At 45.7% G+C, this 26263-nt stretch overlaps 1 protein-coding gene across 10 annotated transcripts in view; it reads right to left on the bottom strand.

Moving 5' to 3' along the window:
* Positions 1-16380, bottom strand: part of ARNTL (aryl hydrocarbon receptor nuclear translocator like) — a 105047-nt gene extending 88667 nt beyond the window's left edge. For 4 of the 10 annotated variants that reach the window (XM_045065788.1, XM_004752015.3, XM_045065784.1 and 1 more), the window contains exon 1: positions 16217-16378. The gene's annotated coding sequence lies outside the window, so the exon portion shown is untranslated. Of the gene's footprint in view, positions 1-16216 lie in introns of all 10 variants that reach the window. The other 6 variants (XM_045065794.1, XM_045065790.1, XM_045065789.1 and 3 more) reach the window with 3 other exon arrangements.
* Between the last annotated feature and the right edge of the window lie 9883 nt (positions 16381-26263).

The following is a 26263-nucleotide window of genomic DNA, read 5'->3' on the forward strand; positions in this document are numbered from 1 at the left end:
ACAGCATCTAGAACGGTGACAGCCACATCACAGGACAGCAACAGATCAATGCAGGGCTTCCGACACCAAGCTGTCGTCTGCGGAGCTGTGCCAGAGCGGGCCTTGCCACGGTCGGGCCAAGTGCTCGCTGGATGGCCCAGTGGCTTCTCCAAGGTTCTGCAGCCAGCTCAGTATCCCCACCCTTCCCCTACAGTCCTCAGCCCTCCTCTTCATTCTGTCCTAGGAGCACAGCTCAGGCCACTCCCCTGGGCAATGACAAGGGCAAGGGACACCTGTGATGGGGAAGAGAACAACTGCTTCTCTTCAGTCTGCAAACGTGGTGGTGGGAAGAAACCACGACCAAATCTATAGTCACAAACAGATGGCGGGGAACAGGCACGGAGGACATAGGAAGTGCAGGGCCTAAGAGAACAAAGGACAGGGTCCTCCAGTCCCAGGTAGATGGAGTTGGGGGTCCCTGAAGAGCACAGGGGTATAAGAGAAAGGAAAACAGTCCCATGGCGGGTGGGAAAGCTGCAAAGTTCATTTCCATAATACAGGCTGGTCAAATTCCAGGAGCGGAGTTCCTTAGGACCTCTTTCCTGACATATTACAAAACAATTGCTTTCTGTGTTGATTTCCACAGGGAAAACATCCTCCTTCTAACAAATCCCTTAACTTGCAGAAAATCACCTGGCTAGGTCTAAGTTAACATGAGAGCTTATAGCTCAGGCCAGGTTGCCAAGAATAAAAATTCTTGATTTGGCTGGAGAGTATTAATTTACGAGACTCATTTTTAACTAGCCATTTATGATTATAGGAGTAACACAAGCTCAATATTGAAAAATAGAAAACCACAGAGAAGGAGATGAGAATAAAAATCACCTTGAATTTACAAGATGAGAACCACTGTTAACATTTTGGTGCTTTTCCCTCCTTCTATGCATGAAGCCTTTAACAGAGGCAGGAGCATACTGTGAATGTAAGCTCAAGTCCTGCTTTTTCCCAGTAAAGTCCATTTAAAAATACTCCACTGCATTCCAAGAAAGAAGGTCACTCTTAGTGAATAAACAAATTAAATAACAAAATGAATCAAAGTTAAAAAAATTTTTTTGATTATCCACTGAGCCCCCATTTCTCCAGCAAGAGAAAAAAAAAATCATTCTGGCCAGGATAGAAACACCCATAGGATGGAAACCATAAGCTTATCTTTGTAATTGCTTACTTCTATCATATTTTCAGTAAACATTCATTGTTTTGAACAAGCCACATTTTTTTTTTTTTTTCAAATTAACAGGGGAGGGGCGCCTGGGTGGCTCAGTGGGTTAAAGCCTCTGCCTGCGGCTCAGGTCATGATCCCAGGGTCCTGGGATCAAGCCCCGCATCGGGCTCTCTACTCAGCAGGGAGCCTGCTTCCTCCTCTCTCTCTTCCTGCCTCTCTGCCTACTTGTGATCTCTGTCTATCAAATAAATAAATAAAATCTTAAAAAAAATACCTTTTTAAAAAAAATTAACAGGGGAATTTTACAACCCCATCTTATTACTTTGAAGTAAGAGGTTAAGTTCTGACAGCCTTGGAAGGCTTCGTTTTCCAATCTGCAGGCAGGCCAGACTATTTAACAATGATCAGTTCTCAGTCATGGACCATGACATCCAACTGGAAGTCCTAACTCCTGTTTTGTTGGATTCAGTCACTTCCTCAGTGGAATAAGCAAATGGCCTCACCATAGATGTATTATATGTCCTGCACTACCAGGTTGGGAGCTGCCCTGAAGGCTGCCCATGTCCCGGTAGGGCACCTGGTTGTACACGGAGGTCCAGACTGCAGCCAGTAGAGAGCAGAAGAACCGCTCTGCCCAGCAGAGAAGACCACCCAGAATCAAGATCTCTTCACACAATGCACTTTCTTTCCCACCTCTCACATATCACACATTCATTCACATTTCACACCAGTATGTCCATGCCAGCCGGTAAACAGCAGGTGCTGGGGACACAGGTGAGTAACAATGACGCAAGGCCAGTTTCCACGGAGCTGCAGTTTGCAGAGCCCATCCCCCTTCCATTACTCTCACCCCAAGCCTGGAAGACAGGAAAGGCCATCACCGTTATTCCCATATTGTAGATGACAAAGCAAACGGTTTTCAAAGTATTCTGCCCCATGTTATGAAGCAGAAGAGGTTGGACTCAAACCTAGGTCTTCTGGCTCCTAGCTCAGTTCCCTGTCTACTATACCACTTAAACTGATGAATCTTCCTCTAACAGACAACGGAAGTCTTTCAGACTATTCGTATTCCTTCTGGCACCTTGGCTTTACCTGGCTGCCTAGTTTCTGAGCCATGAGTCGCCCTGAGTTCCAGATGGTCACACATGTCCTGATTTCTCTGTGCCTGCCTAGGTTCTGACCCTGGGCTCAGGCATCTCCCCAGCTCTCAGGAGAGCTTCCAAACTCTACTGAATCCTTCCCATGGGTACTGCAAGGCAGTACACCGCAAGCTTCTCCTAATGTTCAATCTCCTCTCCACTATTAAAAATAGATTTTGCTGGACTCATGACCTCCCACTTAAAGATATTTCTCAGCCTCCTTTTGTAGTTAATGAAGCCATATAACTAAGTTCTGGCCCCTAGGATAAAAGAATGTGCTACCGCCAGGTCTTGACCTTATAATGATACTCCCCCTTCCCCCAGGAGATGTTCAAATTAGAAGCTTCCCCCTTCAACCACCAAGTGGAAACCACATAATGAAGATGGAAGGCCCAAACCACTACCTACTATGGACTAGTTTCAGCCATTGTGACTGTGGATCTCTTTAATACAGGAACTTACTTGGTATCCCAACCAAAAAGGCTTGAGTACAACAACACTTGCTTTCTATGTACACTTGCTTTCAGTACAACAGGCCTGTTGTACTGTTGAGTACAACAGTTGTACATTCTCCAAGTAAAGCCCCTTGCCACTAATTAAAACTTCAAAGAGGAGGTTCAAAACTACATAAGGAAGTGTTCCATTCAGGTTTATTTAAGGGAAAAATTCTAAAAAATACAAATACCAGGACCTCAAAGATGATTTATGTTCAGATCCCAGGAAAAATTGAAAGAGCGCACAGAAGCAAATCAGCCCCCTTTAATAACAGGAGGGGAGAGCACTGTAAGTGATAAGCACGACCAGTCCTCTCTCCTACAGCGGCTAACTCCATTCCTGGAAAAGGCACCAACAGCCGAAATGATGTGAGCCAAGGCTAATTTCTCCATGGAAACAATGTGATCACAGGAGCTTGTGTTCCTAACCGAGAATTTGATGGTCAACTTTTAAAAGACATTACATAAATTCCATGTTTGATCATCTATTAAAGCCTTTGGACTTCCTTTTTTTTAAAGAATATATTTTATGAGAGAAAGATAGCATGTGGGCAAGGGATAGTGGGCAGAGGGAGAGAGAGAAGCAGACTCTCCACTGAGCAGGGGGCCTGATGTGGGGCTTGATTCCAGGGCCCTGAGGTCATGACCTGGGCCGAAGGCAGATGCTTAACTGACTGACTCAGCCTGGCTCACCGAAGATTTTGGGCTTTTAAAGCTAGAAGCGCTTTTGGTGTAACAGTCTGCCACAAAAGATATAGGTGTATTCTATGCCATAGAAAGCAACTGCAAATCAACTAACCCAACACAACCACCAATTACATGACCTTTTATTTATTCTGATTCGCTAACAGTGTATAGCACAAAACACTTCACTTTAGTAATTACTGCGGACTTCTGAATACAGTAAGTCAGATCAATTAACATCTTTTACAGAGAAAGCAAAGAGAAACTTCGGAAAAGAGTAAAAGTTAAAGTCAGTAAAGCAATGTGTTAAGTCCTGGCTGCCACCGACTAGCTTTGGGACCCGGGGCAGTAGTTTAAACTCTCCAGATACTTCATAGCCTGCAAAATGAGTCTTTATAACACCTCTCCTCATGGGGCCATAGTGAAGACTAAACAAGACAATGCATGTAAAAGCTACTTCATAAATCACACACAGAGGTAAATGGTACTATCAGAATCATGACATTTGCAAAGACTTTGATGGGAAGATTTTGACAAGCAACATAATGAATGCTGAGTGGTCTACAAGCTACCTGGCCACTTTCTGAAAAACTGACCCAGAGCAATCCTTTTCCCTGCCTTTTGCTGCACTTTAAATTCGCACATGCATAAGAGGGCAAGAGTTAGTCAATCTGCTACATTCAGGGCTGGCATCCATTTGTTCATGGGCTGTAAGCAGCCAGCGAGAGCTGCTCAATGTCAGCCATGGGCTACAAAAAAGACAGAGCCACAGTGAGCTGAGGCCACTGTATAATGTGTCATTTATTGACCAAAAATGCTTTCTGTGCTGTCAGAAACCTCAAAACCAGGGGCAGGAAGCATGTGGAGTACCAAGGAAAAAGGAGAAAGAAGATGATAGTGGTTGAGAGTGTAGGCTCCAGAGACTGTCCTGGGTTTGAATCACAGCTTTCCCACCCACTGTATGTTATCTGAAGCATCTCTGGGTCTCAGTCTCCCTAATTAGAAAATGAGACTGACAGTGTCCACCCCACAGAGTTACTTATTAAATGGGAAAAGGCATATAAGCACTTCACACAGTTTTTGGCAGATGGCAAATGCTGAAATGTTAAGTAATAATGATGATGATGATGATGATACCATGCTAAACGAACAAAAATTAAGATCTGGCCCATCTCCAATCAAGACTTTTCTACAGGCTTTAGAATCAGGTATTACCTGGACAGTGTGCTGGCTCACCCATTAGTCCCTAGGCTAATCAAGGTTCTTCTGGATTTCTGCCTCATGCCCCAGGATAGGTGAAACATCTAAGCATACCCAACTGGCTGTCTAGATCCTGACACTTGTTTTCTGGCTCACAGCTGCCCATCTCTATTCTGAGAGGTATGTGCAGAGAACAGATTAATGTGAGTATCTACGCCTAACATTTCCAGCCATGCCCAGGCTGTGGCTCCGCATCTCTTTAAGGGTGAAATATATCTCCACCTTCAAATACTGCCCTACCCAGCAAAGTGAGGCCCGTCAGCACCCATCTGGTGGACAGCGCCGCATCCCTAAACAGGCCCTGGAGGCGGGAGAACTCCCTTCACTGCCCTCCAGGCTATCTCTGCAAGGCCAGTACTCCTTCATGGTGAACACTACAGCTGCGGCTCCCTTGGCTCCCTTGAGCCCTGGAGCAACTTTACAGCTTTCAAAACCTTTATTCTTTCCTTATCTCATTCCAGCATCAGAACAACACTGTAAGGGGCTGGGCAGGAATTGTTACACCTGTTCCACAGATAAGGAATCAGCCCATTTGAGACATTCAAGTAATTTGGCTCAGGCTCTCTGTTGCTTGAGTAGCAGAAGCAGCCCAGAATGCAAGTTATCTGGTTCCTCATCTGGTTCTCTTTCCAGAAAACGTGGGTATTTGTTTTTAAATATTCAACTTTCATAATGGTGCTTTGCTTCTGGAGAATTCATTAACCAAGGCAGCTCGGTCACAGTACAGTGAAGATTCACATACTTGAAAGACACTCACACAGGCAGATGTTCCCTGCACTCTAGAAATCTAAAGGGTGACGGAAAACAGCCATGCCAATTAACATAATTGACAATTCCCAGCTCTGGCTCCCTCTAACTGTCTGGATTCAGCTAGCAGCCTCCTATCAGGTCCCTGTTGTGGCTAGTCCCTCTCCGCCCTGATCCAACTGAAACACTGACACTGGATTGATGCTTCAGGATAATTATTTCACATAACTGAAATAGTAATCAGAACCACAGTAAAAACTAACTCCAGTGGTTCTCCCTCCACTGTTGACCAGTCTATACCTCACCAGGTAAACTTTGACTTGCCACTTAACTTCAGAGTTTCCTAATCTACAAAATGAAGGAGTGGGCTAAATAGAGCCTTGTCTATTTCCAACTCATGACTCCAACACCCCAACCAAGTCCAAATCCTGCATGTGGAGGACACTGGGAGACAGCAGCGTCCAATGGTCAAGAGCTTCCATGGCCTAGTTTTAAAGCTTTGATCCTCTGCTTTTTAGCTATGCTCACCTTAGGGAGGTCACTGGATCACTCTATGCTTCAAAATCCTCATCTCTAAAATGATGCTAATAATCACAATACCCTTTCATGGGGTTTTACAACACATTAAATCAGATCATGCATGTGAAATGCTAAGGACATCATAAGACATGATGTGCTTCGTGTTTAGGCATTGACTGATCTTCCAAACTTAAATTTCCACCACTTTTTGAGAACCCTCCATTCTACGCAAGTCTCTGTTCCTGTATACAGGTTGGTCATTCCTACTTCTATGCTTTTAATTGTGCTATGTTCCCACCCATCTACCCCCTGGAAATACCTGTGCTACCCCTTGTCTGTGACTCTAAATCCTACCCATCCTTAAAGATCTGGACTAAACCTGATCATTTCCATGAGGCCTCCTTCTTCCCATGACAGCTCACAAAGAGCTCTCTGGTCTCTGAATTCTTGCGGTACTTACAAATAGTCTAGACTACTTCACTGCATTATACATGGCCTTGGATTATCTTCCATCAACAGATGAAACTGCAGGCTCCTTGGCTATAACAACTCATTCTTCTTTAAAAATTTTCAAGATTTGGGTGCCTGGGTGGCTCAGTGGGTTAAGCCGCTGCCTTCGGCTCAGGTCATGGTCTCACGGTCCTGGGATCGAGTCCCACATTGGGCTCTCTGCTCAGCAGGGAGCCTGCTTCCTCCTCTCTCTCTGCCTTTCTCTCTGCCTACTTGTGATCTCTCTCTGTCAAATAAATAAATAAAATCTTTTAAAAAAAATTTCAAGATTTTATTTTTTAAGTAATCTCTACACCCAACATGGGGCTTGAAACTGTAACCCCGAGATCAAGAGTCACATGCTCTTGACTGAGTCACCCAGGAGCCCCTACAACTCTTTCTGCTTTCTTGCCTCTGGGTTTAGCCTGAGTGCCTGGCCTTTGGCCCCTCAGATACATGTTGACTGAATAAATAAATGTGTAGTACTTATGCCCAAAGAAATACACAGTAAGTTTTCTTTCCATCAATGTGGCCCAGCTATTGATTTGCTGTACTTTGAGGCCAATTAAAGATAACATAAAGATGAACATCAGCCAGGCAAGGACAACCATGGCCAGTTAAGTCCTGATCATCAATCAAAGATACTAGTATCTGACCAGGCCGAAGAACAAGAAAAACACAGATGTCCAAGGAAGTGGTCACCTAAACTCCGAAGTACACTGTGAGACCAAGCTCACGAGGGCTAGACAGGGAAGGAAAGTTGAGGTTTTCCCAGGCTGAACTCATTCATTTGGTAAGTACTTAAGTAACTACTCTGTGCAGACGCTGTCGTAGTTGTGAGGATATAGCCAAGAACAAAAGAGACATAATTCTGTTCGGAGTCTAGCATCTACGGAGGAAGGCTAGGTATCATACCACCTTCCAGCTGCAAAGTGAAACCCAGCAGAAACTTCTTGCCCCAACTCCTTGCTATGCTTTCATGTAAGGAAAAAATAAAAAGACAAAAAACAACATCTCATTCACAACTGACCATACAGAGGCCATGCTGAAAGTGCTGTTTTAATCCCAAGAAGGCTTCCCTTCTGAATCTGGTGGGGAAGTCTGCAGCAAAGTGCCCATGCCCTGGGCCATGTGAGCTCTAACGCCCTGTGTCCCAGAGTCCTTTAAAAGGCAAACCTGTCAAATAGCAAATGTGGTTCATGACACCAAAGGGAAACAGAAAGGGGCAAGGAGGAAGGGAGGGACGGTCGTTAGCTCGCTTTCACCACCGCAAAACCTGAGGCTCTTTTCTCCTTTGGAGCAGAAACCGCTTCTATCATCGAAAGCCTTAAAAAAAAAATTTTTTTTTTCCTCCAGCAGGATACTGAAAATAGCTTTGCATTTAACATTTAAAATTGTTTTTGATCCCACACTCTTTCAGCTCTGCTCTCTCCTGCAAATTCATTCCATTCCCTAAGGGCACTTATAAGTATAATTCATAAGTAACAAACCATAGTCACCATTTTTATCCCTAAGAGTTAAAAAGAAAAACCAGTTTACATAATTATATGGAAGATAAGTTGGCCAAGAACACAGGAATCTTATCTGGACCGAAAGTTCTAGGACGAGATTTCTTTCCACTCATTAAGAAAGATAGCAGATCAGCATGAGGGTGCAGACGGAGTGGGCTTTCTAACTGCGGAGCACCATACCCGGAACTTCTGGAGCTCCTCATTATTTGAGTACATCTACTTCTTCAAGAAGAAACTGGAGGCAGCCATTTGAGGGTAGGTTGGAGCAATGAAATATGTGTTTTCCCACGGTGGTGAGAAAACAGGCTTTTATATTCAAGAAGGACCAGAAAAGTCAAAGCTTAGGGAGGGCAGCTTCCTCCAAGTTATTCAGCAAGTCAGGGGTGGGGCCGAGACTGGGCCCCAGGTGCTCCCAGCTCCCAGGGCAGGGCTCTCCCCACACTCTGCATGCCACGGGCTCATTTATAACATGGGGAGCTAAATCTTGAAGGCACCATGGGAAGAATTCCTTTCATAAAACTTTTTTTGGCAGACTGGAAAAACAGGAAGAGATGGTCCCATTGATGCTAACAGTAAATGACCTAGAATGCCACATCTAGATGAGGGGGTCCAGCTGCAGAAGGCGTAATTAATGCTGTGAATACTTCAGCGCTAAACAGCATGGCTTCAACCACAGTCAGCGTGAAATGGTGTTTTGTGGGCTTGCCTGGAAATTAAGCCATGAGTCGGTTCATCTTTTTCTATAGAAAAATTCATCCCAGGTTTCAAGTGCCTTACAAATGAACTTTTGGAGCAGACCTGCTTAGAAGATGGCTGCACATGTGAAACAGATTCCTGAGGGCTGAAGCCCTGCACCAAACACAATGAAAACAGTAATCGCTGATGAAACGTGCTAGGGGGACATTTATGAGAAAACCCTTTGAACCGTTAATTTATGTGCAATATAAAGTTTTATTAAAAGCCTTCTGTGCAAAGTCTAGTTAACTGCTCTTTATACAAGATATAATTAAGGCCCAATGCTCCCATTCTGTATGTGAGTATTTACAGAGATTTTCTGGCACTGGCTCAGGTTACAGGGAGGATAAAATATCTGCGTACAAGGAACAGATAAACTGGTTACCAGTCCTTTGCCTTCCTCAGAAACAAGCTCCTTCCAAACTCAGGGCCTTTGCACTTGTTGTTCCCACTTTTGGGGACACTGTCCCCTGATCTTCCTGCAGTTGAGCTTCAATGTCACCTCTTCAGAAAGGCCTCCCCAAGGGACCCAGCTAAAGCAACCTCCCTCTCACCATTCATTGTCACTGCTGTTTTACTCTATGCAATTGCCTTCCTCGCATCGACACTATCAGAAAAGAATGTCTTCAACTGTTCATGATCTGTCTCCGGCTGGGACTCTGTCTTCTCTGGTATCTCCTGTTAACAGTATTGTGTACACAGTAAGCATCCAATCCACTACACTGAAGGGCTAAATGAGTACAGTTGGAGAATGGGAAGTGAGAACAAGATACTTACTTGGGAAACGATTGAAAAATGAGAGAGCTGGCCATCCCGATTAGCTACAATGTGATAATTTGCTAATTATGAAGCACACTGCTTCTGAGCAAATGGCTGGCAATCAAAAGTGACAAAGAGAGACAGAGTGCATAAGTGAAGGGGCAAATGTCACCAGAGGAGGCTTCATCAAGCAAGAAGTGCAATTTGAGGCAGGCTAGGACAAAGGCGACAGGCCCCTTGGGTCAAGGGGGAGAGGTGAGCAAGACAGACAGCAGGGAGATGTAAGGCCTGCGGGCGGCTGAGGCAGGGGAGGGCAGAGCTAAGCAGCACAGAACCTCCCACCTCCGGCTCAGTCTGGCAATGGGGTTGGGGTGGAGAAGCAGGGCCACTGAGGGGGAATAGGGTCCGACTCTGGAGAGCCTGGAGCACTGAACATGGGGGCGTCAACCACAGGCCACTGGCAACAGGGCTGTTTCTGGAAGGCAAAGTTGGCCCCATTGTATGGAAAGAACTGAAGGAGGCAGAGAACAGAAAACAGAAGACACCCTCACTGGTCTAAGTATAAGGGGCAAAAAGAGCTTCTTCCCTCTGCCTGGATATGAGAATAACCTAAGTAAGCAAGATGTCAAGGAACTCCCTCCACCCCTCCCTTGAAAAAGACAATTTCCAGAATCTTTCACAATAGCATTCCATGGCAGATTCAGGTCAACTTCCCATACATCCTACACTTGGATCACTCAAGGAGGATAACAGAGGTTCCAAACAATAGCTCTGAGGGCACAGCATGTCTTTCCAGGCCTTCCAAATCCAAGGTTAATTACATTCAGTATAGCCTGTGTTTATTATCTTTCTATTCTTTGGGGGAAAAAAAAGAGTGGTATCTAATTCCACTGTGCAGTATATATTTGAACATTATATAACACATTTTTATGTAACAGGTTCTTGACATAAGACAATGTTTCTCTTACTATCTAAATGTATTCAGAAAACAACTGGTATTAAAAAATATATATATACACCAAGGCTGTTGATGCCTGCTTCGGGCTAAAAAGCTGGGGAGAAGAAGAAGAAGGTGGTGAGAGACAGTGAAAAGGTCTCCTCCCCAGTGAGGAGCCCTGCAGATGGCTAGAGGAAGGCAAGGGGTACCAAGCTCCGTTGGAAGGTTCATCCAATGCTCGGAGCTGCCCAGGGAGGGGCTGGCTGAGCCTGGCAAGGCCCATGTCAGAGCAATGCCGCAGTAGGGCATGAGGAAGCAAGAGAGACAGACATGCGCAACACGATGTGAGAAGAATGCTCGTGAACTATCGGAACGGGCATCGTGTCCTGCTGCAGAGGACTTCAGTCGTGATGAAGAGGAGGTGTGTGACCACATGCGTCAACAGTAAGATGGGTTAGCAACCTCCGCGGGCCTGCTTGCCTTCCAGCACGGTGCTGGGCACCGCACACACAGCACTTCCAGTAGTGGCTCCTCCCTGGCCCCCGTCCCTACCAGCAGACCCAGGCAACAGAGCTTAGAGAACAGACTCTGGAGTCCTCGGGCATAGATCCTGCCCACCCCATACCAGCTGAGTGACCTCGGGCAGTCTCCAAAACCACATCACTTGTGGGGGAAAAAAAAAGAAGATAATTACGGTACCTACCTCATGGGGTTGTGATGAAGATTAAATGGGTTAATAAACATAAGGTGCCTAACATCTTTGCGGGTACACAGACAGTGTTCAATAAACGTTAGCCACTAATGCCACCAGTACTATTATTTCTGTTTTGCAAATGAGGTTAAGTGAGACTCAAGCTAACTAAGTGGCCCAGATCACACATTTCAAACAGCAGTTGAAGGCACAAATATACGCAAACGTTTTACTCAGTATACGTACAACATCCAACGGGTAGAGTATTAATCAGAATAGGAAATCAGGCAGACCTCCATCCCCTTCTTAACCTGGCTTGATGAACATGAGTTTATACTATTTCAAAGTACAGCATGTACTAACGTAAAAATCATTTCTCATCGTATGCCAGCACTCAACATTCCCCTAAAGCAAAGATGACTAAAGCTTATCCAATCTCACCCCCCCAACCACTTTAAGTCCCAAACTCAAACCTCTCTTCCCTGTAGACCTAACTGTTCGTGGTCATGTCCAACGTGTGTCTGTGATGCAACCCATTCCAACTCCTCCTCCTCAAAGATCACTGATTAGATTGGAAAAGCACATCCCGAAGGCTCCCTGTGCCTGTGATTTGGGGAAAGCAAGATGAACTCCCCGCAAAGTTGTCCCAAGCAAGCAGGGGAGACAGTCCCAGAGACAGCCCAGCCCAATACCGATGCAGCAGTACTATGAATTCAAGCTAAACCAAGGGCCAGGGGGCAATGCTGCCAGGTGTTGTGGAGGGGGAAGAAAAACACAATGAAGAAATCGTTCCTGGAGGATCACGCACCTGAGCTGGGTCTTACAGAAGAGTAAGATTTTGACATGAGAAAGCTGGAAGATGGTGGGACAAGGGCTGATCCAGCCAACAGACAGCCTTTCAGTTTGACTAAAGAGTCCCTTGCACGTGGACAGGCAGGCTGGGTACGGAGAGGTGAGAAGGAGCAGAAGTACCAAGAGCTAACATTCACTGAATGCTCACTATGTGCCATGAAGGGCTTCATGTATTTTTTTAAATAGTTTTAACTCATTTAATCTACACCACAGAGATCCCAGTCTTATAACTGAGGTTACCAAGACAGCGAGCAAAGCAACTTGACTACATGTCATAAAGCTGGTAAGGAACAGTTAGGATGTGCGATCTGCTCCAAAGTCTGCACTTTTCACCGCTCCAACAAACTGGCTCTCAGGACAGCTTGGCGCTGAGGGGGCACAGGCACCGGTGTGTTATGAGGATGAAATGAGACAGTGCTTGCAAGCAGTTTGCAACCCAGAACTCCAAAGTCACGAATGCCGGCTCTCAGCTGCCGTTAACATCTACAATGAACCTGCTGGCAGCTGAAGCAGGAGAGACAGATTAGGACTGAAAATGGGCCAGGATAAAAACCTACCTTTATGCTATGTAGGAAGGGAACCAAGAAAGCATCATGACCCAAAGGCTGAAGAAGAAGGGAATTTCAAGAAGAATGGAAAGAAAAGTAGGGGAACAGCTGCACAGGGGCTGGGAATGACCATTCTGGACTAAGGACAGGCCCCTGGAATTCAAGACGGAAAGTTGGCGGAGATGTTTGAGAACTATGGAGAAGGTGGTAGACGAGAGCAGGCAGAGGGTGGGAGATTCAGGAGTACCACATACAGACAAGTCAAAGCTGCCTGCTGCATCACGGGCCCGCAGAAGGGCTATGTCCTCCCCCCTTCCATCCTTCCTCTACTAAATTGAGATGAAGGTTTCTCTGGGTTTGTGAGGAGCCTGAGGACAAACAGCCTGGAGGATTTTCAGGGGGGCAGGACCATGACAGCGCTGGGAGGGAGTGGCAGCAGGCCCAAAGGGAGGGCTTCCTGTATGCCAGGCATTTGCCATGCACCATCTCCCTTGACCCCGACACAGACTCTGTGAGGCAGGCACTGTCACTGCACCGCAGAGGAGGAGCCTGCGGTGAGAAGGATCAAGCAATTGTCTAATCAGAACCCAAGTCCCAGATCTTGCCACTGAAGTCCAGGCTCCTGCCCAAAGGGAAAGTCCAAGGAAAAGAAACAGATGCAAGATCCAGTTGCTTTTTCTGAACTGGAAAGAGAGGAGGAGACTTGGGGTGGGGGGGGGGAGATAGAGAAGACAGGACCTTCTGAGCAGGAAGGAAGAGATGCTGAGGGGGCTGAGCAGGTCTTGTTCTGAGAGAGGAAGAGGAGAAAAGCCAGGGTGGCCGTTTGGGGTAAATCTGGGGGTCGTGACAAAGTGGCAATGAGGTGAGAAAAGACTGCAGAAGGGTGCCTGTGTTCCTGGGCGACTCACTAAACCTCAAGGTCTAGAGATGAGTTTTACTTCCCTGCAAGTATCAACCATGATGCTAACTAAAATTCCTCCGTAACTGTAACATGGTAAGGTGCAGAAATTGCTTCTTTTGAGACTCTCTCTTACCACCCTCAGAGCTCATGTTGCAATCACAAACAGAAGACAGCTCACAGAAGGAAAGCAACTCTTACAACAAAAAGAGATAAGAAATATTTAGTTTCTATAGATTTTCATGCAGTTGTGCTAACAAGGCCAAGTCTTTCCACCGGGCTTGTTCACTGCTTAGTATATAAATTGCACAAAGATGGTTGGCATGGAAGGAAAAAATCTGAAAACACGGCCACTTCCCTTTCTTCCATGTGGTAGGCAAACCTCTTCTGCAGAAGGCAAACTCCTGAGTCGTCATCATTTTCTAAATCATTCGAAATGGAGTCTTTAAAACCCCATCTGTTGTTCTGTTTAAGTTTCCTATGAAAATAGGACTTCAGCTCAGATGTTCTGGAGGGAAATTAACAACCTGAACTCAAATGTATTAAATATTTAAAGATGCAGAGAACTCTAGAGCAGAAGGAACCTTTGAAATCACCTAGTTCAACTGCCTTACTTTCCACCTGGGGCATACAGAACCCAGAGAGGCTCAGTGACTCACTCCTGGTGGCACAGCCATGAACACCCAAGTCTGGGCCAGAACCAGAAAGTTCTAACTCTCAGGCTAATGCTCTTCCACCACCTGTTCCTTTCTCTCTCCCTCTTTTTAAACTTTAGGAGTTGGAATAAGGCACAGATTTAACCGTAGTTTAAATTATTATTATTATTCACTGGCTACCATCAAAACCAAAATATCTCCACAGATCCCGCTTCAGATGATATAGGCAATTTTGAAGCCTTCTAAATAGGTTCAACAAGCTGTTTTAAAGGCTTATCAGTAACGCGAACTCAGTAACAGATCATGGACCAAAAGATTCAATTTTGTGTTTTTAAAAAATATTTTGGAGTTTCATTGATATGGAAATTTAATTTAACAGCAGTGACTCCCCCCCACCCCACCTTGCAAGCACAAAGAGCATGAGATTATTCAAAACTGCTCAGGAGCAGCAATGATTATTTTAAGCTCATGATTCAACCAGTACATTAATTAAAAACGCCACCAACCCAAATTGACAGATCCTGATATCAATGGGACCAGAAGAATTAAAATAATAGTTGTCATATAAAAATAGATTAAAACGGGGAACAGCAGCAGATGTCAGAAGGACAAGCCTGCGTTGTGGGAAATGAGATGCAGCTAAGGGGCAGCTTTTGTGGATTTCTTAAAGAACGAAGACGCTGGAAATACAGGTACACTCAAGAAATGCTTCCTCACAAATACTGAATCTTATTTCTGGAAGCTGGGTGAGAAAACTTCGCTAATAATTCCATGCCGAGGAACAGCTCTGTACGCAGGGAGAAGAGACTGGCAAGCGCCAAAGTGCCCAGACAAGGCTACTGGACCGGGAAGGGGCCAAGGGGCTGAAGCGGAGGAGGGAAAGGGGGATAGGGAATGTGGGGCGAGGGGGGCAAGCCTGGTCCCTCATCGGCCAGCACCTACAGTGACATCCGACGCCAATGTCCAGTGCAATCCTTTCTTCTCCTGCACCTACCCTCCGACACCTGCCTGCGCTCCGCAGCCAGCTCTCAAGACCCCTCTGTCGTTGAGAGGGGGTCGTTGACTCAAGCCCCACAAGGTCGGCATTAATTTTTGCTCTTCCACTTCTATCTCCGAGCAAACGAGAGCACTCCTGGCTGTCAACGCCCGGCAACCGAGAGCGGGAACCTTTCTTTTCTGACATCTGTCAAACCCGGCGCTAGAGCCAGCCTCGCTGCGCCCTCCGCGGGGCTCCAGGGCTTCTAGGGCTGGCGGTGGGCGCACACCGGGACGCCGGGCGACATCCCCGTGCCGTCGGGCACCTGCTCGAAGACCCAGAGAGGTTGCTCCGGGGCCGCCGAGGACCCAGACGGCGGAGGCCGGACGAAAGTTCGAGTCCTGCGGTCTACCCCATTACCGGCCCCGGATTCTCGGGTGCAGCGCGAAGGCCCGCAACAGGGCCGAAGGGGCGAGCAGACTCGCACTCCCCAAGCCCGACGGAGACGCCCTCCCGCCCCCTCCCAGCCCCACAGGCTCCCGAAAGGGAAGGGGAGGAGATGGGGAGGAAGGGCAGAAGAGGCATTGCTTGCCCAACGCCCTTGGGGTGCAGCCGTCAAGAATAGTCCTCTCGAGGGTCCCCCCAGCTCCCAGGGATACATCCTAGGACTCGCCCTGAGCCGGATCATCGCTCCCAAAGGGCGGAGCTGGCCCTTTAAGAGGCAGCTGGCTCCTTCCTCCCCCCCACCCGCCCCCCGTCCCCCGTCAGGTAGCGATGCCCGCGGAGGGGAGGTGGGTACTCCCGCGGACACTTTCCCGGTCCCTTTAAGGGCGCCTGCGGCACCTCTGCCCGCCCTATCCTGCACCGCCAGCCCCCGCGAGAGAAGATGGGGGCGGCCGGGCGCGGCGCCTTTAAGGGGCGCAGCCTCCCCGCGGCTCGGGTGGGGGCAGGGAGCGGGCACGGGCCCTTTAAGGCCGGCAGCGGGCACGTCGGGCAGGGTTCCCCGGCGGCCGGGCTGCGCCCCGGGCGGCGGCGGGGGCGCGGCGCCTGCCAGGGTGCTAACGGCCCCCGACGGGGTGCCCGGGGCTGCGCCGCTGGCTGCGGCCAGCCCGACACTCACCGTGGCTCGCGGGAGCGCCCGCGTCCGCGCCCCCACTCGGATCCCGCGGCGGCGGCGGCGGTGAGTCCGGCGCGGGTAAACAGGCACCTCCGTCCCTGACCTACTTTCTGCCTTCCCTAAATGTCGCACCACTAACCTACTTTCCGACCAATCCGCTCCCCGCCGGCCCAGGCCCGGCCCCCCGCCCACCAATCGCTGTGCCCAACCCCCCCTTCCCCGCCCACCAATGGAGGAGCCCCGGAGCCCGGATACCTGCCTCTTTCCACCAGCCAATCCGAGTGCTCGAAGGGAGCCGGTCTCGGCGGTCGCCTCCAGCCAATCCGTGCGCCGCTTGGCGGCCCGCTGCCCAGTGGTGTAGCAGCTAGAGAGGCCTCTGACCAATGGCGGTGCGGCGGGGGCCGGTTTACCTGCTCCTTTCCCGCCACCAATCGCTGGGCGCAGAGAAGCGCACGCCCCGACGAGAGGACCAATCGGCGCGCGTTCCCTGGATTTCCTCGCCCCTGCCCTCTCCCTTCCCCTTAGGTCTCCCGCTCGCGGTGGCCACTGCGGGTGCAGACGCCGCACTCCTGGCGGCCGGCTGGGCTGCCCCTCTTCTCCGGGTCCCCGGCTTGCTCCGGCTCACCGGTCTCACCCCTCCTCCTCCCCTTCCTCCCTCGGGCACCCTGACAAAAAGCAGCGTTTCCTCCCTCGCCTCCCTCCAACTCCATCTAGGAAAGCAATTTAGGAACGCCGAGTGCCAGACCCTTCCTGAAACAGCCGGGCTTGCCAAAGTCCAAACGGGAGAACGCGCGCTTCGTGTTTCTAGAAGGCTTCCCCAGCCAGGTTTCTTACGTTCCTGTCGTCGGTCTTGACCTCCAGGCGTCCCGCTGCAGCTGTCATTCTCGCGGCTGAAAAGACAGAACGGGAGCCCGCGGCGACTCCACTGCACTTCCTTCCCGCCGCGGGGGTTTGACCGCCTACTGTGCGGCCGACTCGGTCCCGGCGGCCGCCGAGTCGGCCGCGAGAGCTGTGCAGGGAGTGAGACGGCGGGAAACAAATCGTTACCAAAAAATAAGTATTTCATAACAGAACACATCTTGGGTGCTGAGAAGACAGCGAACCCGTCTTATTTTTGTGTCTCAGGCACTTCGCAGAGGGCCTTTAGCACAAAGATCTCTTAACCTTCTAGATGTGAACCTCCCTGAACAGGAGGGCGAGGGCGGTGTCTTCTTTTTTCTCGTTCTCACCCGGCTCCCCTGGATGGCCTGATGGGAGTGAGATGGAGGGGTGGGGCAGGTGTCTGACCCCAGCAAGTGCTTGGGATGTGTTTGTTGAGCGGATAGGGCAACACATGGAATGAAATCTCTTCACTCAATTCTGTGATCCAGACTAGCCCCTAAGATTTTAGAATTCTAGCCTCTTTCCTTGAACACACACAGACACTGCGTTTTAATTCTGGTAAAACCCTTCCTGTCCCCAGCTCACTTCGAGGCACAGAGTTGGTGACTCAATGCGCACGTGTGGCCTGAATGTTCACTGTTCTCGAGCTCGGCCAACATCTGGGCAGCTTACTACTTTCCCTAAATTGATATGCCAGTGGAATCAGTGCTGTCTACTTTGTCTCTGCCCTGATTTCATAAGGAAACCACTCTATATAAGTGGCCCTTTAGCAATGCATTTCACCAGATACTGTGGACAAGATAAAGAAATCTAGGCCTGGGTTCTAGTATAATTAATGGGACCAATCACTGCTTAAGTAATCCTAGCCAATAGATGCCTAGTTAATGAATCTATGTTGACCTGAAGGAAGGGTGGGGGGGGGATCAATATTTGTGCTTCCTCAAATATGCTAAATGCTTTCTCACATCTTCTCTCTTAATCCTCACAACCCCATGTTACAGATGAGGAAACCCAAACTCAAAACTTCAACCAGCTAGTCCAATCACACACAGTAGGTAGCAGAGCCATAATTCAAACTAGGTTTATTTGACTCAAAACCTTCATTCCATAGCACTTACCAACAGAATGATAGAAGGCTCTCTCCGGGGTTTAGACTTGGGACTTTTATCAGTGTTCTGGATGAAAACCCAGAGGATTTGCATCACATTTCTAGATGACACAAAACCCGGAGGGGAAGAAATGCCATTACATAGCATAAGCCAAACGCCATTTGGGAGCAGTGGGCTAGCTCTTCCAGGGATTTTAAATGTGGGGGTCCCACCCTGGGAAACTAAGTGCTGAAATGCAAGGAATCCTAACAGATGCATATAAGAGCAAACCTAAAGGGTCTCGGGTGACAGACAATTCAATCTGAGTCCTCAGTATAGCTGTCTAAATAAATGAATGCTGTCTTGGGCTACATCGATAGAAGTCTGACATATAAAGCAAGTTGCGTGTTACAGTACAACCCAGTGTTGGTCGTGACACACATAGAGTATTGTTTCCAATTAAGGCTTTGCAAAGGAAAAGTAAACACATGCACAAGGAGAGGGACCAGGATGTCAAGAGGCTGGAAACTACATCATATGAGGAAAGAGTAAAAGAAGGAGGTTTTGCCCCAGGGGGTACAAGGTAACTGTCTTCATGTATTTGAAGGGCTGTTAAATAGAAGAGAATTAGACTCGTCCTTCAGGGACCTAAAGGATGGAAGGGGAACCTGCAGATAGAACCTCTAGAATGAAACAATATGAAGAGTTTTCTAACAACTAGAACCTCCTCTGCCTTGATAAGTCGAATTTCCTGTCACAGAAAGTGTCTACATAAGAACAGGATGACCAGGGGCACCTGAGTGGCTCAGTGAGTTAAGTGTCTGCCTTCAGCTCAAGGTCATGGTCCCAGGGTCCTGTCCTGGGATCGAGCCCCACGTTGGGCTCCCTGCTTAGCAAGGAGCCTGACTCTCCCTTTCCCCACTCCCCACTTGTGCTCTCTCTCTTTCAAATAAATAAATAAATTTTAACAGAAAAAAGAAGAAGAAGAGGAAGAGGGGGAAGGAGAAAAAGAGGAAGAGGAGGAGGGAGGAGAAGGAGAAGAAGAATTGGAGGACCACGTGGTGGGAAGGGGCCTGGAACAGGTGTTCTTTTAGGACTCTGCCTCTCTGAAATGATGTGGTTTTACCTTCATACCTTGGTTCTTCTCTCTTCATGTTCATCACCCGGACTTTTCCTACCCTCAGTGACCAAGCTACCGTAAACTCCATCTCTCACTGGTACCCACTTCCCCTTTATTTTCTACCTTCCAGTATACTGGTTTTTAATTCTCTGGGCACTGTTAAGGTCAAAATATTGTCCTCAATCTAAAATTCACTGGGCATGAATAAAATCACATAGATAAAAGGAAGGGAAAGGGAACATTTATTGAGCACATACTGTGTATCAGATGCTTTAAATACATTATCTAATATACTATGCTCATTCATTCTAGCAGTTGATATGCTCACTCTCCACACTTGCCAGCTGGATGAATTTTAGCAAGCAAAACTAGCTTCCCCATCTGGGGTTAATCTAGTATCTACTTCACAAGATTGCTGTGAGAGTTAAACGAGACAATAGATAGAAAGCCTTTGGCAGGGCGCCTGGGTGGCTCAGTGGGTTAGGCCGCTGCCTTCGGCTCAGGTCATGATCTCAGGGTCCTGGGATCGAGTCCCGCATCGGGTTCTCTGCTCAGCAAGGAGCCTGTTTCCTCCTCTCTCTCTCTCTCTCTGCCTGCCTCTCTGCCTACTTGTGATCTCTCTCTGTCAAATAAATAAATAAAATCTTAAAAAAAAAAAAAGCCTTTGGCATAGTACCTGGCACACAGTAAGGATTCAACACATCCTAGGTTAGCATTCTATAGAAGAGGTATTTACTGCACGGACTTTACAGATAAAGCCAGTGAGGATAAAGAAGTATGATCCACAGTCGTTTCCCAAACTCTGATCCAATGGTCAGGTCCATTAGAATTCACTGAGGAGTTTTTCTTTTTATTCTGTGTTAATACAGATTCCTAAGTCCTAATTTGGAAGATTCTGATTCAAAAATCTTTGGTATCTGAGAGGCAGTCCAATTTGGGAACTGCTAGTTTAATGGAATAAGCCCAGACCCCAAGTTAAACAAACATGAAATCAAATTTCAGGACTGCTGGACTAAATGGAGCCAACGACAGGACCTGGAAGTTAGGTAGTTGTGTTCTCTTTGGAAAGAAGCTGGGAAGTCCTGGGATGGATATGTTAAAGTTCTTACAGAAAGCCAGGTAGGAATGTGTTGCTACAAATAACAGTAATAACAATATTTACTACGGGTTTCCAATCTGTCAAGTGCTATTCTAAGAGCTTTATATGCATCAACTCTTTAATTCTCACAACCCCCTAAAAGGTAGATACTTTTATTATTCCTATTTTACAGATGGGAAAAACTGAGGCAGAGAGGTCCTGAGATCTCAAGCCAATCAGGCATCATGAACCCAGTACTCACACTCTTAACTACTTTAAGTAAAATTGTCTCTTCCTTTAGACAATTCCTTTGGAAAACGAAGAAACTTCATATTTTAGAGACACAGATTTCAGCTCAGGGATGTCGCCTTACGTTTAGGGAATGCAAGAAACAGAAGCCTCTTCAACAAACTGAAGCCCAAAAGGGTAGGTTTGTTGGGAGGAGACAAGAATCTTTCATGGTAAGAAGCATAGCTAGTCCTCCGAAAGGACAAGAACTGAGGTGCCATTGACACAAAACAGTTCCCATCTCCTCCTCTCTCCAGAATCATGTGTCCCCGGGACTTGTCTTCCCTCTGCCGCTGTGCTTTATGATTCTTTCTCTGTAGCTCTTCACCCTCCACGCCATTTACACATGGCCCCTCATGAATGCTTTCAATCACTGGGTGAGAAAGAGAACAGGAGAGGTTCAGACAGGTCATTCTTGAAGTTTAGGGTATAGGCTGAGCAAGATTCCCCAGAGGTGCCTACTGCCGTGAACAAACAATCAGAACAGGAGAAAATAGAGTCAGAAGAGCAAAGGAAGTGAGAAGTGAACAACTGGGTTTGGGAGACTTCCAAGAAAGTCTCAGCAACAAGTTTAGAAGATCAGGGAAACTTACGCTTGAGACAAAGCTTTTGGTTAGAACACTAAGGTGTTTGACTATAAGAAAGCTCTTTTACTAAAACTGCTTCTACCAGAAGATCTGCCATAGGAAATTAGGGAAATCACAGAGGGGAAGGAGTGGAGACAAAATGGTGCCAGGCAGTACAGATCACGTTTTGAAGACGTTTGTTATTTTAGAGGAAATTAGAAAAAAAAAATCATAGCTCTCTCTTTGCAGCTGACCCAACTACAAGTGGTTTATGTTTATATGTGTAGGTGTGATTTTGTTTTTTTAAACAAGTTTGACTATGTGGGCATACAAAAATGGAACTTCTAAAAATCAGGCAGCCTGATTTTTAGAATCAGTCATCCTAGTAGGCTGACCAGTGTTTATAACTTCCAGTTGCTTTTGAAAAGATCTTCCTTGGCTCTTTTTTGAATGGGATGGTCATAGTAGCCCAGAAAGGGAGAGCACTAATACCTCATTTGGAATGTGTCTTAGACCATGTAATTGGGCTTTAGCCTAGATCTTGCTTGTGGACATGGCCAGATTCCAGAGATCTTGGTGCTTAAATGTTAAAGGGGCTTTTCCACTTGGCTGAGGGGTGTTTGTTAGAGGGAGACAAAACACCAGTGACACATCACTTCTTGACAGAAACCCTGAAGAACAAATAGACACTGTCTTCAAAAAACTGGCACAATTTTTGCCCTCCTTTCTAGAATGAGCAGCACTAAAATTCAATCTCTGGATAATATATATACACATATATATGTGTATATATATATATGAATATATATATATATATATATATGTATGTATGTATCTCCATTTGCATTAGTAAAGCAAAGTGAAGTGTTAAGTCATTTAAGAAATGCATTAACTAAAAAAAAGTTATAATGTGCTTTTGAAAAAGAAAATGAGATGGTTTGGGGGATTTGAAACACATTATCAAAGCATGCTACAAGACTGTAGTAATTAGAATAGTCTGGTATTGGTTTAGAAACAGATCAAGAGGAGCACCTGGGTGCCTCAGTGGATTAAGCAGATGCCTAACGCTCAGGTCAAGATCTCTAGATGGGATGTCAGGGCTCTCTGCTCAGTGGGGATTCTGCCTTTCCCTCTCGCCCTGGCCCTTCCCTCCACCCATTATGCATGTGGGTGTGTGGCACTCTCTCTCGTTCCCTCTCTCCCTTTCTCAAATAAATAGTTTAAAAAAAAAAAAGAAGAAACAGATCAAGACATGAATGAAAAAGGATAGCATCTAGAAACAGAAGCAAAAGTCACAAAAATTGAGTATAATATAAAAGTGACTTAAATTATTGAGAAAAAATGTAGAGTTTTCAATAAATGCTATTAAAACAACCAGCAAGCCATATGGAAACACATAGTTTGCTCTCTATCCTAACCTTACACTAAAATGCAACCATTATTCAGGATTTAAATGTAAAGAGTGAAATCTATCAAAACACTTGAAGAAAATAAGGGTAAAATTTTTACAAACTAGAAAGACCTAAGCATAACACAAAATCCAGAGACCACAAAAATAAAGGTGGATTACACAAACGCACACACATTCACCATGAACAAAAGAAAGGGTCAACCCAGCAAACAGGTCCACAACATGCTATTAAAGAATGCATCATACACATTCCAGTTAAAAGGTCAGAAGTTGGGTAATGAGATAAAAGCAATGTTTCTAGGGACATTATTTAAACCTGTCATTTGTAATAGGAAAATTTAGAAAAATTACTGTGGGGGGGGTAGGGGGGCTTGTTTTTTTGTTTTTGTTTTTAGGGGGAAGTTGTGGAGGGGCAGAGGGACAGGGAGAGATAGGAGGAGAGAGAATCTTAAGCAGATTCCACACCTAGTATGCAGCCCTACTCGGGGCTCAACCTCACAACCCTGAGATCATGACCTGAGCTGAAAATCAGGAGTCTGTTGCTTAACTGACTAAGCCACCCAGGCACCCCCAAGAATTATTCTTTTTAAAGCATTACTCCTTGTGAAGTTTTATTTCATTGACCCTCTCTTTGGTTTTTTTGGTTGCTGTTGCTATTGTTGTTTTGAAATAAAAGTCAATAATCCCCCAAGATTATCCCAAGCAACAGAGTCCGTTTCTGGGTTCTTTACTTCAGTCATGTAACAGCTACTGATTCAAAACCTCCCTGAGGATAACTCCTATTTGTATAAAGATGTGTGTGCATTATAAGAATGATTGCTGCTTAAATCTCTCCTTTCTTTTTGCAATTTAAAAAAAAAAAAGACAAAACATCCATTGCCTTTTTTTTTCAGATGATAAAACTAATACATTTTTGTGACAAAAATTTGGAAAACACATGAAGAAAATAATCTATAATCTCATTAAGCAGATATAACTCTTATTAAAATACTAGTATATTTCTTTGCCATATGTTCTTTGTAATTCTATTGTGAGCTAATATTTATCACACTGTATTTTTTATCGTCATCCTGCTTTCTAAAATTGATCTATTGTGAACATTCCTCCATGCCATTCAGCCTTCTGCGACATGATGTCTTAATGGCTATGGTATATTCCATTGGATAGAGGCATCATACACCATTATGCAAAACTCTCATTTCTAATTGTTCTTCACTATAAACAGTTTTGGATAGGCTATAGGCTTCTGAGATGGGCCCACAGCTTTCCTACCCTATATCATCATCATACCAGCTTTCAAAGAATCAATCAGTATAGAAAAAGAAAAAACTGACATATTTTTCCTTGATGGTGGTTATGTTTTCTCCTCCTGCCATTGTTTTTTCCTCTCTCTGCCATAAATCTTATGTTAAAGACACAAGAAAATTTATGTGCATTCCAATTAAAAACAAAACTGGGAAATGACTCTAGCTTGATGAGCAGTGTTTTTAAAATTTATTACCCTAATTCTGTGTTTCAAAGGGCACTCCAGCAATCGAAAGGATTGATTTTCAGAAGAACTTACTGTAAATAAAGATATCCAAACCCTGGGTAAAAACAGAGTCATTGAGTTTTGATTGTATCATTATTTTTTCCTATGTGCTGTGTCTTTCCCTTTACTCCTCTACTGCTAAATAATTTCCCTGTTGCATTTGTACATTGGCCAAAGAGAGGCAAGCAAATATAATCAAATGCTGTTTCTTCCTAGCCCTTGGGAGATCGGATAGGTGGCAAAGTTGAAACTCATCAGCAAAACAAAGGTGAACAGTGACCTGGTGCTTGTAAATCTCCCTCACTCTCAATGCTTTTGTCCACAATAAGCTGGCTCACACCTGCTTCTCTGCTTAAAGGTCACTTCCTCTGGGAAGCCTTCCCTGACCTCCCAGCCATAAAAAGCACCTGGTATTTCCTCTCTCAAAGAGCTATCACACTTGGGATAATTTCTTGTCTTCCCATGGAGTCTGTGAGCCCGATGCCATGCCTCTACGGTTCACTAACCTCTCCCACAGCTATCAAAGCAGCAGCACATTTGCAAAAATGAACACTGGATGAATGCATGAACAACAATGAAGAGATGTAAAAGTGAGCTGTATTTTTCCCATGCACATGCACGTGTCCTTTCACAGACAAATGTAGATGTAGGAATCACTCTCTCCCATGACCACCCCACACTATAGAAAACTTCCCAGACCACCCTTTCTGAAATAGCAGCCTCCTTCCAGTTCTGGCATGAAGAAGTCGCAGGGAGGAAAGGCACAGCCTAGGGATCAGAGTCAATGGCACTGGAATAGTGTTGTATGGTGACAGATGGCACCCGTCCTTGTGGTGAGCCTCGCATAAGGTATAAAAGTGTTCAATCACTCTGTCGTACACCTGAAACAAAGGCAACTGTGTGTATCAACTAGCTTTCAATACAAAATACATAAAATATAGAATTTTTACCCCCCAGCACTGTCCTTCTCTACCCCCTTATCTTCTTGACTTTTTAAAAAAATAACACTTATCACTACCTGACATTGTGTTATGCGCTTAATTATGGTATGTTCTCTGCAGTGAGGTCTGTGAATGAAGGGGCACTTTTGCTGCTCATTCTTCTACACCTAGAAGAGTCCCTAATAAATGTCAGCAGAATGAATGAATAAATGAGTGGATGGGATTCCACAGTGTAGCCCTACTGGGCCATTGCGGCTTCTGAATGGCCACAGATTTCAGTAAAATTCATTACATTATAAGGCAGGGATAGAGGAATATGCACATTTTTTTCATTTTTTCCTTTAATCAGTTCACTGTTCCTGCCATGTATTAGCCATTTCTACAGTTGTGGCTACCAAATTTTTTGTTCTATCACCTGATAGCGAATTGATATTATGTTCCAATAAAGTATTTCATGGAGTATAAAAAGAAACCACAGCATGGGGCAAAGTATGTTGAGAGACAGACTCTTGATTTCAGCTCAGGTCATGATCTCAGGGTCATGGGATTGAGCCATGCATAATCGGGCTCCAGACTCAGTGCGGATTCTGCTTGGGATTCTCTTTCTCCCTCTCCCTCTGCACCCCTCCCCCCACACCCTCCCCATTCATGCTCTCTCTCTCTTTCTAAAATGAATAAATAAGTCTTTTTTTTTTTTTTTTTTAAAGAAACAACAACAAACTCGTCTGAAACTTATGGGGATGTTTTTCCTTTGGGTTGTATTTTTACTTTTTACTTTTTTTACTTTTTTATTTTTACTGTTTTACTTTTTGTCAGTCAAGCAAAAAGGGGTAAGACATTGATTTGCCTTTGAGAAAATATGTTATTTTATCACAAGGATAAGCTATTGTGCCTTCCTTTAAAATGTGAAGTACAAAGTTTGAACATAAATACAAAAAAAAGGCAAAGAAAATAATCAATATCATGTGAAAAGTTAGGTCCGCACCACACACAGAGCAATTAAAATGTTGCAAGGAAGATGTATGCATATGGACAGATTTGCAAGTGTTCATACAGATATGTCTATAATTTTATTGAAGAGTTTATGAGACAAACGTTCTGCAAAGTTGTTTATAATAATAAAAATGATTTTAAGAGGAAACCAG

Source organism: Mustela putorius, unplaced genomic scaffold (assembly GCF_011764305.1).
Source record: "Mustela putorius furo isolate JIRA1106 unplaced genomic scaffold, ASM1176430v1.1 tig00003859_pilon_pilon_pilon, whole genome shotgun sequence".
Taxonomy (NCBI): Eukaryota; Metazoa; Chordata; class Mammalia; order Carnivora; family Mustelidae; genus Mustela; species Mustela putorius.